Source organism: Schistocerca americana, chromosome X, assembly GCF_021461395.2.
Source record: "Schistocerca americana isolate TAMUIC-IGC-003095 chromosome X, iqSchAmer2.1, whole genome shotgun sequence".
Lineage (NCBI taxonomy): Eukaryota > Metazoa > Arthropoda > Insecta > Orthoptera > Acrididae > Schistocerca > Schistocerca americana.
Window position 1 is genome coordinate 721,133,314 of NC_060130.1, and position 20,895 is coordinate 721,154,208.

At 37.4% G+C, this 20,895-nt stretch overlaps 1 protein-coding gene across 1 annotated transcript in view; it reads left to right on the forward strand.

Annotated features, from left to right (window-relative positions):
• LOC124554761 (innexin inx1) overlaps positions 1-20,895 on the forward strand; it is a 28,804-nt gene that overhangs the window by 1,223 nt on the left and 6,686 nt on the right. The gene's annotated exons all lie outside the window — the stretch shown is intronic.

A 20,895-nucleotide genomic window follows, 5' to 3' on the forward strand; every position in this document is an offset into this window, starting at 1 on the left:
ATAGCCTTTAATATAACCAGTTTCTAAGTTAAATAAACTGGTGCTGTCTGCTTTCTGACGATACTGAGAAAGAGTACATGGAGGATTCAGATGTCTTCAAGTATTATATATTCTCACACAAGTAATTTTCATTTCTTACACGTGAGTGGAGAAAAGCTGCAGGAAATGATTTCATACACAAAAAATACAAACACTAGAATATTGCGAATAAAATGTTTATTTAACGTAAACGTGCATGAAAATGATGTTGATTATAATCTTTTGAATTCGCTAGTTTTTTCGTACATATTCTGGACTATATTATATGGGCCATGTCATTGTTAAAACATTTATTTATGATGAAAACCAAAGGAAATGCACCTACCTGAGAATATACACATATGTCATAATTAATATCTTTCGTAGTTTTTGTAATTGTGTTCCATTCGGCAGTAATATTAGAGATTTTAAATCAGTGTATCATAATTTGAGACAGAAATAGCGATTCCAAGTATAAGACAGCACTTTCATAGGCTACCCTCTCGCACCTTTACGCAGAAGTATAATTCAACAGTAAATATTGTTGAATGTATTATAGACACTGCGGACAAGTGGAAAATGTTTGTGTTACAGAATTTGTATTAAGAGGCACAGACAGTGTTTAGTATTGAACGGCAGAGTATCATAAAACAAGTGTATATTTGATTTTGACTGACGGTTCCAAAGCCAATAATAACGCTGCAGAAACAAGAACTGTAGCCATGTTTTATGAGTGACATAGGTAAATATTTTTCCTGGAATCTGTGTTGTTGTGTAGATATTGATTATGAGCATCTGTGGTGGATATTGACGATGAGCATCTGTAATAATATGATGAAGTCTCATAAGCATGATGTTTGCTGAGTAGTGGCCCATTTCATGTGTAGTCTTAATTTGAAAGATTCATACCAACCTTAACAATCTATACAGTTACCCAAGTTTAGTTGTTAGCTTGCTGGCTGCTGAAATAGATTTTTTATTTGTGTATTGAGAATGTAGTGGAATGGTCTGGAATTAGGTCCACTCATTCTCACCCAGTAATCTGAGCAGCCACTGCTTGAATAAAGAAGCCCTCTTTCCATGTATAGGGTGCTAAAATATTATTCAGTTGATAGCCTGGTAGCAGGATTTATTTGACATTCATATTCATTGGCTTTGCCAACTCATAACCAAATTATTGTCTTCCAACTTACCTAGATAAAGATTACAATCACTCTGTTCGGTGAATAAAAAAATAAAATAAATATAAAAAAAAAGAGATCAAGTAATTTTACTCATGGATGATTTATAATAGAGGAAAGTGTGGAACAGACTAGGAGTAAGGCTCTGTTTAAATGACGTATTTGCTATTGAGTGTACTATTTAAACCTATTATCATTTCCTCATTTTCGATAGGGTGGTTAAGGTGCTGAAAATACATTAATTGTAACATTAATCACTTGAAAATGACTTGCAGGTCACATCTGCAGTTGTGGAAATTATAATACATAGCACATTAAACGGAAAATTATTTTAAAAAAATAAGTAAGATTGTATTTCTAAAACAGGTAAAAGACACAGCTGTATTTGGTCCACATATGTAATCTGCGAGCCACTTTAGTGCCCCCACAAATCCTTTTCACTTACATATGCTGATGTGGGCAGAAAGGCTGTATTGCCCCTCTAGGCACCTGGGTTTATCTAATTTTAGTGTTGTGGTTACCACAGGTGACACTTTTGGGAGGAAATGCTATGCTTCTTCAGCCATTTTGAAATAAAGACTCACAGAATTTTGAAGGTTCTCTGTGATTCACAATATCTTTCCTGCAACATCTCAACATTGTGTTTGTTGAACATTTCTGTGATGCCTTTGCACTGCGTAAATAAATGCATGATGTATTGTGCAGCTCTTCTTTGAATGTTTTGTATCTCTTCTATTGATCTGTAAGGGACATCCAACGAAAACAAGACAGAAGGAAAAAAGTAAGTAAATCATTTATTATTTCAAATGTAATCACCATAACTGTTAACACATTTACCCCACTGTGAGACAACATCGTCATTGCCTTTACAGACAATTGTTTGTGATCGCCTACGGAACCATGAGTGTACCCAGATGTGCACATCTTTGTCTGAAGTGAATTGATAGAGTTGAATGTCTTTCTTCAGGGCTCTAAAAATATTTAAATTGCATGGGGAGAGATCAGGACTGTATAGAGGATGTGCGAGGGCTTCGCAGAAAAACTTCTACAGCTGGCACATGTATCCCCAATGTTTTTCAGAGTATGCTGCAGAAGTTTTGCTGGGAAGCCTTTACACATTCTCTATAAAGTACTGATCTCTCGCCATACAATTTCCATATTTTTGGAGCCCTGCAGAAAGGCACTCACAGCCATCAATTTGCCTGGGACAAAGAGGAGTGTGCCTGGACACAGTAATGGTTCTTCAGGCAACTGCAAACATTTTTCCATAAAGGCAATGACCATCTTACCTTGTAGTGGGATAAATGTATAAACAGTTATTGTGATTACTTTTAAAATAATAGTTTACTTGCATTTTCCTATGTGTCACATTTTCATTTGATGGCCTCTTACAACTTAAGTGTCCAAAAGCCTGGAAAAGCACTCAAGGATTGGTTAGCTGTTAGTTTGATGACCAGCCTCATTTGTGTGATCATTATCACCTTAGCATCCTCCTTTTTGTTTCCAGTATTGTGTGGCCATTCTGCCTTAAATCATTATGGACAGATACTACTAAGTACTTGAAACTTATGGTGGATTACCAGTCACATCGTCAAACAATACCAAATCAGTTCATCTGCTTCATTTGGGGATACCTTCATAGGACTGCAAACATTGGATTAACTGAAGCTTTTGATACCACTTTATCAGCTCGCAACCAAAATCACCTAGTCCCCTGACTACACTGCCTATCAGTCTGTCACCGCAACCTACTTAAAAATTGTATAAAAAATGTTGTCAGTGTTCTACGCTTTTCCTGTCTGCACATCTGTAGTGTCACACATCTCAACATTATTTTGTAACACTATGAAGTGACATCAGATGTTGGGTATCAGTAAGTTCAGTTGACCTCAAGTATTATGTCATGTCCTTTATATTCATGGTGAACAGTGAGCCTGCTATAGGACCACATTGTACACAGGATTCTACCTGAAAAGTAGCAGTGATTCATAAACTACAGTGTCAATTTTTAGCTTCTAAAATTTCGAAATATATATTTACAGTTTTTAGGACAACATTTTCATATTTGTTTGTCAGCTTTATTTCCAGTAATTGTGATGACAGTTTAGCAGTATGATCCTTGTTAAATGGAAAACTTCATGCTGAGGCATTAGTCGAGCTTATATAAACATAATTCACCTCCAACATCATTTCCACTGCAGCTTAACAAATCCCAGCAACTGAGTACCCTGCTTTGTACATTCCCAATAATAGTGCCTTGCAGTATTATTTTTCACACTGAAATGATTTTACAGTTGAAATCACAATTGTGTTGATCATAATAGATGTTGCCAGTTAAATGTGAAAATATTACCTTTCAAAATAAAATTCTACTTGATTGTGAACACTGTTCAAGGAAAAAATAATCTGTTTTATTCTATTACTCATCTCGTTTCTTGTTTAGACTGAATTTATGTGACCAGTTTTCCTGTGAATTGCTCAAATTGGCACAAATTTGTGCAACATCCAAAACTTATCTACGATGACCCATTATTACCATTATGATACAATACGTAAGTGAGTTGCAATGGTAATAATTAAAACAAAGGCATTTTTAATTGTGGTGAGATATTTCCTAAAATTTTCAAAAACCAGCTTTCTTCTTTGTATGTAAAAATAATTTATTGTCACCGGTTTACACGAGGAGAAATGATCATCTTAATAAAATAAGAGAAATCAGAGCTTGTACAAAAAGATTTAAGTGTTCATTTTCCCCAAGTGCTGTAAGAGTTTGGAACAGTAGAGAAATTGTCTGAAGTGGCTCAAAGAACCCTCTGCCAGGCACATAAGTGTGGCTTGCAGAGTGGTCATGTCGGTGTGTTTACTTCTTGTGCATCAGGTACCTTCTTTCACTGATTGCTTTGTGTATCAATGTAAGAAAAAACAATCTTTCTCTTTTTAGTGTTCCAAAACTTAAGGAATGTATATGAGGACTCAATTTCTGATGTGCATATCTTCTTTTCATGACAACAATTTATTTGTACCATGGATGGTAATAAATGTAAGGATGTCTGAACTTTCGAAGACAATGAAATATATAATGACCTAAGTAAAGAAGTTATCAAAAATACCTCATTCAGTCAGGTATGGTAGGATTTAGTGTATTTTGAAATAAGAAACCTGATGTAGCTGGATTGTTCTCATCCCAGACCGTCATGTTAACTCCATGCAAAAGCTCTAGAACCAAGTGGTGATTGAACATTTAGGTGTTTGGTTTGACTCTGATCCCCAGTCTGACATACTTCCTACTGCCGTAAAAGAGGTAAAAAAGTGGAGTTAGATGGGTGAATATTGGTAGACACATCACATCACTCACATCAAAGACTGGTAGGCCTGTTGTTTTTCTCATATGTTTACATTATTTAGTTCTATAATTTTGGAATTGGGCATGTGCCAGTGTTGCATGTGTTGTAATAATGAGAGATATTTCTCTCTTTCCCTGAATTGTAACTGTCCTGTACTTCCTTAATCGCCGAAATGTGCTTAAAGCCATGCTTTGTTCTGGTCTGTGGCCCATACCTATCTATTTCAATTAGTAGAAGAGGTGAAAATTGAAAGAAGAGTAGGGTTAGTCAGCAGTCCTCACAGCGAGACACTACGGAATGCTTCATGTAAATAGGGCATTAGTCTGAATAATTGACTGATCTGGCCTCCTAACATTACCCAAGATGGTCTCGTTACGTTGTTACTGTGAATGGTTGAAAGAAAATGGAAACTACATTTGTAGATTACACAAGGACAAGGAACTCTGCTGTATGGCTGATTGATAATAACATCCTTTTGGGTGGAATATTCTGGAGGTGAAAGTTCAGGAGGGTGTTGTCAGGAAAAACAAATCTTGTATTCCATGCATCAAAAACGTGGATTGTTTGATCACTTAATTGGGTAATTAGGTTAAAGAAGTTAAAAATTGAAAAGGATAACTTGAAGTTACGTGGGAGTAAATGAAGTGCATTGACAGAAAGAGCAGGCCATCAGTTCAGTTTAGTGCACTGTTATTAACACACAACCAAATAAGCATAATGCCAGAGTATATCTCGTGATGAATGAGAAGATACAAATTGGGATGTACTAGTGTGAACAGCATAATGAATATAGTCATAGCCACAGTAGTAACAGCTTTCATGTGTAATAGCTCTGCAGATTAAATAACATATGAGAGAGATTAAATAACATATGATGAAATAAAAGAAATTATTTAGATCTTTAAGAGAGCCAAAAATTTAATTGTGATTTGGGGGAGGGGGCTGGAGTTTGAGAGTAAGAAGAGAAAGAAAAGGGGGGGGGGGGTTGTAGGAGAATGTGTATCAGGAGAAAGGACTTAGAGGAAAGCATCTAGTAGAACTTTAATAATCTTAGCTGAGACACTGGAATGTTTTAGATGGATTATGGATTGATAGTAGGCCTACAGAGATATCTAAACAAGATTTTAAACCGCAAAACATTATAGATTCTGATGTGGACCACCCATAATTTATTGGTTATGATCAGCAGATGTAAACTGAAGAAATTGCAAAAAGGCAGGAAAAAAAGGGAGCATTAGACGATGATTGATTAGAAAATGGACGGGAATAAAACAGGATTTGAATGGGATGACCACATAGGCAAAAAACAAGGGCCAGTAGAAATCCTTGAATAATATGAAAGATAATGAATTTAACTGAGAAAACATAAAAACACAGCAAGTGGAACAGGCAGAAGTCAAGATGTCTAAAAGATTAGAGTGAGAAGAAATGCAAAATGGCAAGGCAGAAATTAATAAAGGATAAATGTGAAACTCTAGCAGCGTGAATGATCATGAGAAAACTGGATGCCAACCAGTAGAAAATTGAAGAAATCTGTGGAGAAAAGAATGTAGCAGTAAGAGTGTCATGACGACGACAACAACAACAATGATGATGAAGACGATGATGATGTTTGGTTTGTGGGCGCTCAACTAAGAGTATCAAGAGCTTAGATGACAAGCCACTTGTAAGCAAAGGAGGGAAGTCTTAAGGATGGAAGAAATGCATGTAATGGCTGTACAAAAGAAACAAGCTTGAAAGCAATATAAAGGAAAGGGAAGAGAATTTAGATGAATGTTAGATGGGACATATGATAGTGTGAGAATAATTTGCTGGAAGACTTAAGTTGAAACAAGGTACATGGTGTATACAGTGTTGTCAGAATTATCAATAAAACTAGTTCCTTGGTATCTAAGGTATGTGACAGGAAAAATACCCTAATTTCTGTGTCAAAGGAGATGGGTGTTGATAGGAGTGTATATCACAGAACTGTCACTATAATAAGCCATGGTTGTAAAATAGTGACATGAATTAATTGTAATACAATGGAAGGACCGGCAGAAGCTGAGCTCTGGAAGATCTGTTTCGGTTCTGGAACAATGTATGAACACAGGAGGCAGTACTGACAGTATAATTAATATGGAAGATTCATACATTTAGAGAAAGCTTTCTACAGTGGAGACTGGAATAAACCTTTGAAATTCTGGAGGTAGCAGGAATGAAGTAGAGAGAGCAAAAGATTATATAAAATTGGTACAGAAATAAGACTGCAATTACAATCCAAAGACACAATGTGAAAATCGACAAAGGTACCTCAAAGCTAATGGAATGTCGTGGAGTTAAATCAGGTAGTGCTGAGGAAATTAGGAAATGACACACTAAAAGTAGTAGATGAGTTTAGCTGCTTGGGCAGCAAAATATCTGATGATAACTCAAGTAAAGAGTATATAAAATGCAGACTGGCGGTAGCAAGAAAAGCATTTTTGAGGAAAGAGAAGTTTGTTAATATTGAGTATAAAATTGTTTGGATGTATTTTATGGAGGTGTTTGCCTTGTATGGAGGTGAAATGTGGACAATAAACAGTACAGACAAGAAGAGGGTAGAGGAATTTGAAGTATGATGCTAGAGAAGAATACTGAAGATTATGTAGGTAGATCAAATAACTAATGAGGAGTATGGAACTGAAATGCAATACAATGAAATGTATGCGGTAACTAGACTGAAATGTGGACAGTTAGTTAGTTATATGCTTGTTCTGTGGATCATAATTGCAAGATCTCACTATGATGTGTATCCAGTCAGTTTTATGGCTGATTTCCTGAAATATTGTTCTTATGAATGTTGTTGTTTTCAAACTGTGATTGATTGTTCACAAAAAACTTGATAAGTGCTTAAATCTGCTGAAAAGCTGTTGTCAGCATGCCCAACTGCTGAAACAGCTGTGTGCAAGAGATTCTAGAACAGACATCAAATATTACTCTTATTACACACTTGTGTGTGGCAACTGCTTTCCTCCTTAGTGGTGAGCTATCTGAGGGTGTGATGGCTCTAGACATTAGTGAATGAAAATAGGAAAAGTAAGTCTGCTTTGATGTTTGTATCTACAGAATCTGATTTTATCCACAATGCAAAAGTTGGGTTACAGAGCTTAGATATTTAAGGTGATTTGTAAAATGTGACTTCAGCTTGAGGTTCTTTTCACTATAAACATCTAACAATGTTGGTTTTTTCCTTAAGCATTGTTTATAAAGGTTGGTACGGCATTGTGCAGTACTGAATTACTGTGTCATCAGTGAATCATCACTATGGTAATACAGGGAAAGTGGGTGGTGAAATAGGATTGTACACGGAGACCAAGGTTTGAATACAACAAGCAGGTTCAAATGGGTGCAGGTTTAAGTGTTTACAAGGTGTAGTCATAAAGTTTTTTCACCTGAAAAAAAAGAAAAAAAAACAGGTTGTGACCACAAAACATGATTGTGATGTTTTTCCTTCTATACAAATTCCACATTCAGTGCGACACATTTTTCACAAAGACATATGAATTGGTGAAGCCCTTGGGTATAGAAGCATGCATTTTGGCAATTCAAGAAGTGTTATTCCTCGAGAATCATCTCATTGTTAGTTTTGGGAATGCCTGCCATGTAATTGTTTCTTCATCTTGGTAGGAGAAGGTCATTGGATGCTGTGCTAGGAGATATGCAGGGATGGGGGTTGATAATTTGATAGCCCAAAGAAGTAGCAAGTGTGACAGTATCCTGCAGAATCAGCTAACACATTATGGAGCAAAAGCACAGCTTCCTGCAACCTTGTCAGGAGATTTTGGGGTACACTCATGTGATGGTTTCCCCCTTATGAACATGATCTGGTAAAAACACAGCATGCCAGTCCCAAAAAACATTCATCATCTTGCCTAATGATGGTTGGGTTTATGCCTGTTTTGCTAGTAGTGAATTCACATTTCCAATGCTCCCTTTTCTCCTTCACCTGAGGCCAAAGTGATAAACTGAACACTCGTCCATAATGAGGTGGTGACAGAAGTCACCTGTATGATGTCTGAATCAGCTGCAATGTTTATGTTGCTCCTTCGATTCAGTGGAGTTTCTGAATTGGTGTGAGCAGTTGCAGAATCTAGTGGGTGATAGCTTTTACTGAGCGAGGTGGCACAGTCGCTAGCACACTGGACTCGCTTTCAGGAGGACGACGGTTCAATCCCGTGTCCGGCCATCCTGATTTAGGTTTTTCATGATTTCCATAAATCGCTTCAGGCAAATGCCGGGATGGTTCCTTTGAAAGGGCACAGCCGACTTCCTTCCCTGTCTTTCCCTAATCTGATGAGACCGATGACCTCGCTGTCTGGCTTCCTCTGCCAAACGACCCAACCCCTGAAAGCTTTTGCTGTATTTAGAATGTCATGCAAAACACTTAAACCTGACCCACAACTGATTTTTACATGTTACGCTTTGTCTCAGTTGTAATATACTGATCGTATAGTGTCGGGGCCTTTACTTCCCTTCTAATATCTGGTTCTTCACAGAGGTGGTCTACCACTTCATTCTTAGGCATTGAGATAATATGTTTGACTGCAGTGGTAGTATTTGTACCAACTAATAAGCCAGCCGCTGTGGCCGAGCGGTTCTAGGCGCTTCAGTCCAGAACCATGCGACTGCTACGGTCACAGGTTCATATCATGCCTCAGGCATGGATGTGCGTGATGTCCTTAGGTTAGTTAGGTTTAAGTAGTTCTAAGTCTAGGGGACTGATGACCTCAGATGTTAAGTCCCATAGTGCTTAGAGCCATTTGAACTGGGATGCAACATTTGTTTTTACCCCTCTAGCAGCATGCTACAGTGCCGTGGCAAGGATATTTCACTGTGTAACAGGACAGCAGACATGGGAAAAACCAAACACCCCAGTGAAGGCATCAGACCAGATTCCCCCTGAAGAAACTAACCAGGTGGCAACTGTACACATCTTGGAACCAGACAGAATCCAAATACTGTCCAGCAGAATATTCAAGCATTCCTCCCACAAATGTCCAGCATTTTCCTGATGATAAGGTAGATGTCTGACAAAGACTGCATTTCACCTTACTACACTATTTGTCAATTGTTGACAGGTCAGGCAATATTTCTGGATGAGGTTTGGTGTCTGATGTCTTCCAAAGCTTCAGTTTCGATGGAACAGCATATGGACTTGCTCACTACTGTGAGGGTGTGCCGAAAAGTATTGTCTCAGAATTTTTTATTCTGTTCCCATGGGTATTACTCGGTCATGTTTCCTGCTTCACTGACACAAGTTGTAACCCTCAGCCACTAGAGGGCTCTGATTTGTAGCATATAAGGTGACAGTATGTAATGTAACTGTGCAGATACATGAGAGACAGTGCTGTAACCAAGTCTCTAAATGCAGAAAAGTTTGTCTACCATGGAGCACCCTCTCCTTCAGCATGACAATGTCAGACCACAAAAGAGCGTTGTGACACCTGCAACAGTCCAGTGAGTTCACTGTCATCAATCATCCTCCGTGCAGTTCCGACTTGACACCATCCAATTTCCACCTGTTTCCACAACTTAAAGAACTCCTTTGAGGGCTTCACTTTGATAGTGATGAAGTGATGCGAGCAGAGGTGAGGTTGTGGCTCTGTCAACAAAATCAAACATTCTATAGTGATGGTATCAACAAGCACGTGTCTCATTGGGAGAAATGTGTTCATTGGCAAGGTGAGTATGTTGAGAAATAAGCTTTTAGACACGACGAGTAAAGATGTGAAATGTTAATACGGTTAGTTTTATTTAAAATGCATTAAGAGTTAACACAGAAGAATTGGAGGCATTACTTCTCAGCATGCCCTTGTAAAAGCTCTACAAATGGTAGATGTAACATACTGCTTTCAGATTGAAAAAGCAACTCTCATAGAATTCAGTCAAATGAATGTATCATCAACTTCTCCTTCTTATATTAAGAAAATTATGTATTCTGATAAAAACTCATCTGGTTCTGATGTTGTTACCATCAGAGTACTAAATATTTGTTCCCATATAACAAGTCCAGGCATATCTGAGATAAGTAACACATCACTATCTCAAGGCATTTTTTTTCAGAGAGACTGAAATATGCCACTCTCAAACCTCTCCATTTGAAAGGTGATAGGAGAGATGTGAAAAACTACTGACCTGTTCCACTGATAACATCATTTTCCAAAATGTTTCATAAGGTTGTGTATTGTAGAATAGTATTTCCCTAAGCAAGAATGTTATCCTCAGCAAATCACAACTGGGGTTTCAAAAGGGTTGTTCTACTGAGAATGTGATTTACATGTTCACTCACCAGATTTTACAAGCATCAAATAATAAAATAGCACCAGTTAGTGCATTCTGTGACCTATGTAGAAATTTTCTGTCTGAAGTACAGTATTCTCCTAGATAATTTGAAGTTATAGGGGATTGATGGTATAGCCAACCAATGGGTAATGTCATACATAACCAAAAGAATGCAGAGCAGAAAGTTGTGCTTAGTAATTCAGCCAAAATAGTCTGGAGACATAACTCTGACTGGAGAGAGAACATGTATAGGGTTACTCAAGGTTCAGTCTTAGATCCACTGTTGTTCCTCATATATTTAAATTATATCCTATGTAATATACAACAAGCAGTTAACTAGTTTTATTATTATTATTATTATTATTATTATTATTATTCAGAATGCACTAGTACTGTATTCATCCCAAGCAAGTATATATACAGAAACAAAAGTAATAATAAACAATGTTCTTAAAAGTATAACTGACAAATTTGCACTTAGAATCATTGCAAATCTTGCAGAGAGACAAACCAGTAAGTTAACATATTTTGCATATTTTCATTCAGTTATGTCATATGGAATAATGTTCTGGCCAGCTCAGTTTTAAGAAAGTCTTAATCACTCAAAAACGTGCTGTAAGAGTAATCTGTGGTGCACATCCACAATCTTCTTGCAGACATCTGTTAAAGTAGTCGGGCACTCTGACCACTGCTACAGCATATTTATTCCCTCATGAAATTTGTTGTAAATAATCCACTGCAGTTCAAAAGAAACAATTGCATACATAATTGCAATATCAGAAGAAAAATGACATTTGTTACTCCACATTGAGATTGCCTGTAGCACAAAAGGGCTGCACAATGCTGCAAATAAAATTTTTGATCACTTACCCAGTGCTGTAAAATCTCTGACAGATAGCAAAGTAAAATTTAAAAACCTGTTGTAAAAGCTTCTCTTTGACAACTCCTTCTATTCCATAGAAATAATTCTATTACTGTAATGTGTAAAAGACAGTGGGTAGGAATTACCAAGTCACATCTGCATATTTAAAAAAAGGGCCACATTTAAAAAGTAATTTGTGTTGTGTTAGTAAAATGTCTTGTTTCACAGCATTAAGATATATTGCACAAATGAATCATGGAACAGGGAACTAACTAAGATCGTTGTAAACTATGTATGCACTGAAAGTGTCTTTGTGTATAACTAATGGCAACACATACTGCTGGATGCACAAAATTATGTTGTACTGATGTTAACACTCACTATGACTGTTTATTCACCAAGACAATTAAACACGATTCCTGCTCCCAGTGCATATATGTCGTGCAGTTTGATTTGGAATAGTGTGCAGGCAAGCGACTGGAGCTCCATCTTGCTCAGTTGTGGGTGCTTGATTTTCAGATATACAGAGGGTTGGCTTCTAGGTTCCATAGATAACTGCACTCATGAAAATGCCACATTAAGGTCAGCAGCTGTTGTTTACCAATTATCTCTCTTTACATTCATTAGATTAATGTTTTGAGCTGTATTAGTTGCAATGTAATATGCAGCTTGTGTTTATCCATTCTGAAGTTCACTAGTTGTTTAACAAAAGTTCAAGGCAAGTTGTTAAACTGACCATGTAAAGTCTTGAAAATACACCACACTACGTCAAACGAATGTTTCCACATGATGATGTGCAACTCTTTCTTTGTTGTGGCACGTAGCAAGATGAGATGAAAGCTGTTGAATGTTTTTTTTCTGTTATAATGACAGTTAATACAACCTGTATCATCATGTTTGATGACACTGTTGTTTTTTTTTACTGACAAGTTGAGGATGATAGCCCACTTTAAATACAAATCTGGTTAACTGGTTATCTGTATCCACCATTCCACATGCTTGCTTGTGACAGTGTGCAAACTGTGAACACACTTGGCAGTGAAAAGTTCAAAAGCATACCATTTTTAGAGACTGCTGTGACTTTACACTATATGCGAACCACATGCTTGCCACAGTCTTTTAACAAAAGACCAGCAGAGACTGGATCCAGACCAACTCTTCTGTGTTCTTTCATTTACAGCAACAGTAAAATTTCTCCAATAAATGGGATCAATTTTATCCATTATTTTCAGGTAATCCCTGGAAATTTTTAACTAATTTTGGAAAATATGACATATGTCACTTAAGAGGATGCTATGGCTGAAAAAAATATTTTTGTTCTCTTCTTTTATTTAACCAGCTGAGAGTGAAAGCTTCTCAGTTGTGGGGTCCTGGGTTCAATTTCCAGCCTGATCAGAGATTTTTCTTTGCTTGGGGAAGGGATATTTGTTTTTTCCTAATCATTTCACCTCATCTGCATCAATGTGAAAGTTGCCGAAGTGCCGTCAAATAGGAAGACTTGCTCCTGGCTGCCAAAGTGCCTCACATGGGGTCTCCCAGCCACTAATGCCATACAAAATTATTTTATAACACTGTTCCGGGAAAACTGTGATCTATTAATATTATAAGTTATTTAGTAAACACAGTTCTGATCGCATCTAAGTTTTTAATTTCTATTTTTAGGTGACCGGTTTTGATCTTCTAAGAGATCATCATCAGATCTACACTCCTTGATGGCAGTAGGAGTGGCTGATGTGGAGCAGATCCCCATCAGTGCTGGGGTGGAGTACAGTGCTCAGTTCTGCACCATACTAGCGCAGATGGACCTGCTACACGCCAGCAAATCCTACTGTCATCAGGGAATGTAGATCTGATGATGATATCTTATAAGATTGAAATCAGTCATCAAAAAATAAAAAACTTACATGCAATCACAACTGTGTTTACTAAAAAGTTATAACAATGCCATACACTCATTCATTCAGAGTGATTAGTTCTACTTTTAGCATTAGTGGTTTGAGTTAGGATGTGCAACCATCTTCAGATGAGTGTTGCAGCATGGGAAACCACATAACACAGACACACATGCATCTTTGTGTTGCAGGCTGATTGTTCAGATACACTGGTATTGCATAGTGTGAATAACACATGTGGATCTCTCAAGCATTGTTTACTATTTACAGGATGTAAAACAAAACATTCAAGTCTCCTGCACAACTTTTATCTGTATAAAATATTTACTGTGGCTATATGGTTTATGTATGCAGTATCACTCAAGATGTAATCATGTTCAGGGCATGCTATGCTTGAATGGCCCTTAAGTTATGTATAATTTGCTAGCTTCCTTTATCGTATTGCAGTTTAAATGAACAACAGAGTACACTTACACTAAGCTGCTCCAACACAACTTAAACAAATCCAAGAGTAAAATTTTTTATTGAGATACAATTTGTATAGAGCATAGAGTGAGTTGGTACACTTATTAAGACACTATGGATTCCGGAAAGAACATAGATTAACTGATAAAATTCGTTGTTTGATATAGTTATGGCTACATTTTTTGTTTTCTCTCCATGTGGCTAGTTTTTTTCTTCATATTTCTCAAACTAAACTAATAACCTTGATGTTAATGCAAAAGGCCATAACTTCTTTTTTTTTATCTTAAATGAGTTGTTTCTCATAATTGTTGGACATTCTATACTTTTTTGAAGTATTAATAAAAATGTGCACTTACAAGATTTTGGGAGTTGCCTGGTGTTTGTTCCTTTTCACATTGAATCATATTTTGTGGGAAGAAGCAATATTAGTTTATTAAGTTATGGTGAGTTTTCATTCTAGATTGAGACCTCTTCCTTGTAGCAAGTATTTTGTCATCCGTGGAGTTTGCCTACAATTGTGGTCTGGGGTTCGAATAAGTGGTAAGCTCTTAAACACTACGCTTAGCTGTCTGTCGTGACTTTTTAAGCAGTCACTTGAAATACTGATAGTATTGCTTGCTAAGGACCATCATGCATTCCTTGCAACATAGTTGCCATCTGATAGAGATTAGAAGCTGCAGGCCTATAATTACGTAATTGCAGATAGTAAAATAAGGTCTTTTTTTCACAATATGAGGCAACAATGAACTCTGTCGACATACAGTGTGCATTAAAACAGCAATGACTAAGAAAAGGATTCTCTTTTGGGGTCATATTGTCCATAGGGGCTCACATCAGTGATCTTCAGCACTCTCTCTAGACAGAAGGCGATGTATGCAAAGTATGCAAGAATAGTTGGGAGATGCCTCAAGGAACTAGAAATTGACTAAAACTTCATTCCAGACACAAAACAATACAAATTGCCCATAAGAACATCAAATTCTCTCCAATCACTAACAGAGGTAAAAGTTTGCCTGAAAATTGGAATTTAATGGGCCCAAAAGTGAAAAATACCCATAGTGCCAGATGAGGGAGCACTAGACTAAGAGGAAAGCTCAGCAGGAATTAAGTGGTCCATTGTAGGCCTAATCAAAATCTTACAATAAGCATTATCTTGTACATCCATTACAATTTTCAATGACAGTCAAGTTTAATATTTAATGAACTGTGTGCTACAAATTCACATTATATAATTATCTGAAGCTATAATTCTGACTGGGGAGAAATCACGCATTGGTTTCCCAAATGTTTGATCTTAGGTCCATTACTGTTCCACATCTATGTAAATGATCTTCAGTCTAGTATACAACAAGCTGAACTAGTTCCTTTTGCAGATGATACTAGTATTGTAATCAATTTGAGCATACATATGGAAACAGAGGAAATGATAAACGAAGTTCTTAAATGTGTCATTAACTGATTTTCTGCAAATGGTCTCGGCTTCAATTTTAAAAAGACCCAACATATTCAGTTCTGCACATCTATATGTACTACACCAATGATAAGTGCAACACATACTGAGGAAATACTAAGTCGGATGGAAACTTCAAAATTCTTTGGGGTCCATATTGATGAGAATTTAAATAAAAAAAAATACATTTTGGAACTCCTAAAACAACTTAATTCAGCCACATTTGTGCTTACAAGGGAACCTCCCCATCGCACCCCTCTCAGATTTAGTTATAAGTTGGCACAGTGGATAGGCCTTGAAGAACTGAACACAGATCAGTCGAGAAAGCAGGAAGAAGTTGTGTGGAACTATGAAAAAAATTTTTAAAATATACAAACGTAGTAGTCCATGTGCAAGATAGGCAACATCAAGGAACATGTAAGCTCAAGAGCGCCGTGGTCCCGTGGTTAGCGTGAGTAGCTGCGAAACGAGAGGTCCTTGGTTCAAGTTTTCCCTCGACTGAAAATTTTACTTTCTTTATTTTCACAAAGTTATGATCTGTCCGTTTGTTCATTGACGTCTCTGTTCACTGTAATAAGTTTAGTGTCTGTGTTTTGCGACCGCACCGCAAAACCGTGCGATTGGTAGACGAGAGGACGTGCCTCTCCAATGGGAACCGAAAACATTTGATCACAAGGTCATAGGTCAACCGATTCCTCCACAGGAAAACACATCTGATGTATTCTATACGACACTTGTGACGGCATGTGCGTCACATGACAGGAATATGTTGTCGACCCACCTAACTTGTACACTTAGCGAATGGGTAAAAAGATTCTTCTACCTTACCCGATTTAGGTTTTCTTGTGGATGTGATAATCACTCCCAAAAAAGTGATGAAAACATAAGAGTTTGTCACATAAACTGAAAATAAAAAATTAAACATTTCGCTGGAGGGAAGATTTGATCCAAGGACCTCTCGTTCCGCAGCTACTCACGCTAACCACAGGACCACGGCGCTCCTGGGCTCGCAATATTCTTGATGTTGCCTATCTTACGCATGGACTACTCAGTTTGTATATTTTACTAATTTTTTTCATAGTTCCACACAACTTCTTCCTGTTTTCTCGATTGATCTGTGTTAAGTTTTTCAAGGCCTATCCACTGTGCCAGCTTATAACTAAATCTGAGGGGGGTGCAATGGAGAGGTTCCCTTGTTAGAAACACTGCAAATTCTTGGGCGAGAGAATATTTTCATTAAGTAATGTCATATTGAATAATGTTCTGGGGTAACTCATCTTTCATTGCACAAAAACGGGCTGTGAGAATATGTGGCACTCAACCATGATCATCTTGTACACATCTGTTTAAGGAGTTGGACATTCTGACTGCTGCTTCACAGCATGAAGTTTGTTATAAATGATCCACTACAGTTCAAGAGGAACAGTGAGGTTCATAATTACAATACCAGAAGGAAAAATGACATTCATTACTCCACATGAAGCTTGTCTTAGCACAAACAGGGGTGCACAATGGCGCAACAAAAATTTTTTATCATTTACACAGTGATATAAAATGTACAACAGACAGAAAAATAAAATCTGATAAGAAACAGAGAAAGTTTCTCCTTGGGAACTCCTCCTATTCCGTAGAAGAATTTTTGTTGGTAGGTGGGGGGGTAGGAATTACCGACACGACATTTTTAACAAACACTTTGATGTATCAGTAGCCCAAACTAGAAAAACACATTCTGTTAATCAAGCCATGTTATCCCTTCAAAATGCTATTAATTAAAAAAAAAACACAAGCTGATTAAAATATCTCCTGTCACAGTGCATGAAATTGAAAGTATAATTAGAGAGATCAAAAGCAAGAATTCTGTTGGCATTGATGGTATCTCTTAAAGATTACTGAGGGAATGCTATAAGCAAATAAGCAAAATACTGTGCTGTGTATCCAATGAACCCATCCAGCACAGGATTGTTCATGAGGGGCTAAAGTATGCTATTGTCAGACCTCTCTATCGGCCTATCTCCCTTTTAATAACCTTATCTGAAACTCTTGAGAAATTGGTTCACAAAAGACTTATTGACCACCTCATTCATTATGCACATGTGGCTGGCACCATGATTACCCCTGTCCACAGGCATCTGGCTGGTGTGGTATGATCATGAACACTGAAGCTAAGCTGTCTGACTGCCCACGTGTCAGCTGTTTGCTCACCTATCCTTGTGGGTGCCCAGCTGTCAGCTGACAGGCACACTAGTTGGAACAGCCTATGATATAATGTTAGAACTGAGCCATAAATGTTTACAGTCACACTGCAATTACATGTTTGAGTACTCTTCACAGTTTTAGAAGAGGAAGGAGTAGAAAATGAGATGAATGGAGAAAAATGAGAACAGAGTTATTTACTTAAGGCTTCCAACCTTTCATTGATTCCCGAGTTAGTTTGTTTATTTATCTTCTGAGAAATAAACAATACAAAGTACAAGGATTCACATCTTATCTAATGACAAGAAATAAACATTACAAAAATCAAACAATTGTAGACAGGGACATGGCTAGTTAGTATATTAATAGTAGGTTTTCCCAAAATACTCCACAATGCACAAGATTGGCATAAGTGACAATGCAAGAAGAGGGCAGAGATCTCTTCGGCACCCCTTTCACAAAACATACTCCACACTGGTGCTGCATTTCTGGACATTAGTTGGCTCTTCGTAACCCCTGAATTGTTTTGGTTGGGTGACATCTAACTTGCACATTTTTCAGTGTGGCCATTAGACAGTTCACCTCCAAGTATGACCCTTAACTGAAAATACTTGATTCTAAAATGTCACAACAACAGTCTCAGTTGCCGTGGTGATCCTGTGAATGCCTTAGCTGCCTTTATTAAGGAAACTCTGTGTAATCATCAATCATGAAGGTGCTTGCTGGTATTTAAACTGAGAATGAATGTAAGATGTTTTGGTTTACTCTTTTGTGGGTACTGTTTGTTGAATGTTAGAAACAGCAATTCCAGCAAAACATAGCTCCTCCAGCATAGTGGGCTATAAACAGCCTATAATGATGTGGCATGTTTCTTTAATAGCTGCATCCACTTCCCAGGTGTGGTGGAAACTGTACCATACATGGCACACACATTCAGCTGTAGAGTAGCAAAAAGCAAATGCAGAAGCCCTCACAGTTTCTTGTTGGGCTCTCCTGTGTATGTACGTTTGTGCACATTATTACTCCTGGTGGCCATTTTCAGCTTATTTGGACAGTGCTGTTTAAAAAATAAGTTTTGGTGAAAGTTATTCCACGGTTATGTTTTACAGTGTTTTTTCTTTCCGTAAGAGGTTTGAACTTAGATTTTCTTCCTTGTTCCTCAGATGAAAGAGACATTTCTGTTTCCAATCGGTTCAATTTTCTTTGCTTCCTCTCATAATATGTGGAAACAAGTCAGCTCTTAATTGCAACTGGCGAAAATGCCCAGTACAGATAGTTTCACTAGTGAGGTCCCTGCACAACTTTAGATTTTCAACATTATTCTGAGATCTGACCAGGGCCCTCTAGTCTGGACGGGATGGAGGTTTTAAACCAGCAGTATTCTCAGTTCTGTAATGAGCTCTGTTATAGGTTCCATGAACTACAGTGCTTGGTGGAGACTTGTAAAGTTGCCTTGTTTATTGTGTGCTTTCTTTATTTTTTTATGTAAAACTTTGAGGTCTCATGTTCCTCCAACAGACTGGACTCAAAATGTGGGAAATAAGAATCTTAAAAATAAAGGTGCTGCAGTATTAACAACAAAGTCTCAGACCTCAACCCTCTCTTAGAAAGCAGTCATCCACATAGCACTTTAGGAATGGAAAGTTACTGAAACTCATAGTTGAACGTAGGGAAATTTGTGGCACTTGGACTGTGTATCTAAAAGATAGATAACTCCTCAGGAGGAGTAGGAGGACTCTTTTTAGCAAAAACAGAAACATTAGGTGTGTTGAGGTTCAAAATGAAATACACCTGCTCGCAAATTTGGACAAGTTTTCTGGATCAGTAGACTTGGACCAATAATCAGATGTTTACACTAACTGTCAAACCACATCAATCATAGACTCATTCAAATCTGATAGCACAGAAATGCCCCCTGTATATGGTTGTAATATTGCGACTTCAGCCTGTACTGTATCAGCTGGGAAAACCACACACACGCTATTGGTGGTACAGGCAAACAGTCTTGCCAAGTAATGCTGACTACATTGTCAACTGCTGCGAATAACTAGTCGGAAAACTCACTCTGAAAGAAATACTTCAGATCTCTTGGTTACAAACAGATTTGATCATTTGAGTGTGTCACCAATGACAAGGGTATAAACAACATTTACTGTTACACAAACAGTTACCATTGGAGGCAAAATCGTGAACAAGAAAGCTAGGAGTGAGTATTTGGGTTAGGTCAAATGTGACGGGCAATCATTAACAATCTACATAAATATAAAATATGAACAGAGATCATTTAGCGCAGATGTGGCAAATGGAGAACAATTATGGTTAAAGCTGAAGATCATTATAAATTGCAGTCTAGATAAAGATGGGCCAAGTAAAGTAATAAAATACGACAAAGATCCACCTTGGTTTAATAGTAAATATTGGAGAATGGTGCAAAAAGACTGCAGGGAAACTGATAGAGAAAACTTAATTGCAACTTGTGCATCCACAAAAAGGTTTGTGTGTTAAGTCTACAATAATTTTCACCAATACATAGTGACAGAAGATGTAAGTGAAATCCTAGGACATCCTGGTCATATGGAAAGTAGAAATATTAAATACTGCCTTTAAAAATATATTTACACATGAAGATAGTACCATAGCAACGTTTGCTGCACAGACTAAAATATGAGAGATTGAATCAAGCACCTCAGTGTTGAAAAACAATTAAGTTGACTCAGATGCAAGCAAAACATTAGCCCCTGACAGGATTTCAATTAGTTTTGCATACACTGTTGAGTTGGCCACTTTCCTAGCTCAGATGTATTGAGAATGACAGGAAGAGAATGATGGTCATTCCTGTTTAGAAAGGGGTTCAAAAATATCAGATGTTCAGGTCTTCTGACCAATGTTGTTTATGTCTGACTGTTGCGGGATCCTGTAGCCTATTCCAAGCTGAAAAAATAGGACTTCTAGAAGGAAAGACTCTTCTTTCAAAGATTTGGTATGGATTTTGCAGAAACCTCTCCTATGAAACTTCACTTGCTTTATTTGTACACAATGTCTTGCAAAGAGCAGATGCAGTGGAATAGGTAGTTTCTGTCTTCTTAGATTTCTAAAAGGCATGCAGATGTGCTAGGTTGCTGACTACTGAGATAAGATCGTACAGAGTATCTTCCATAATATCTGGTTGGCTCCATAAATGTATCAA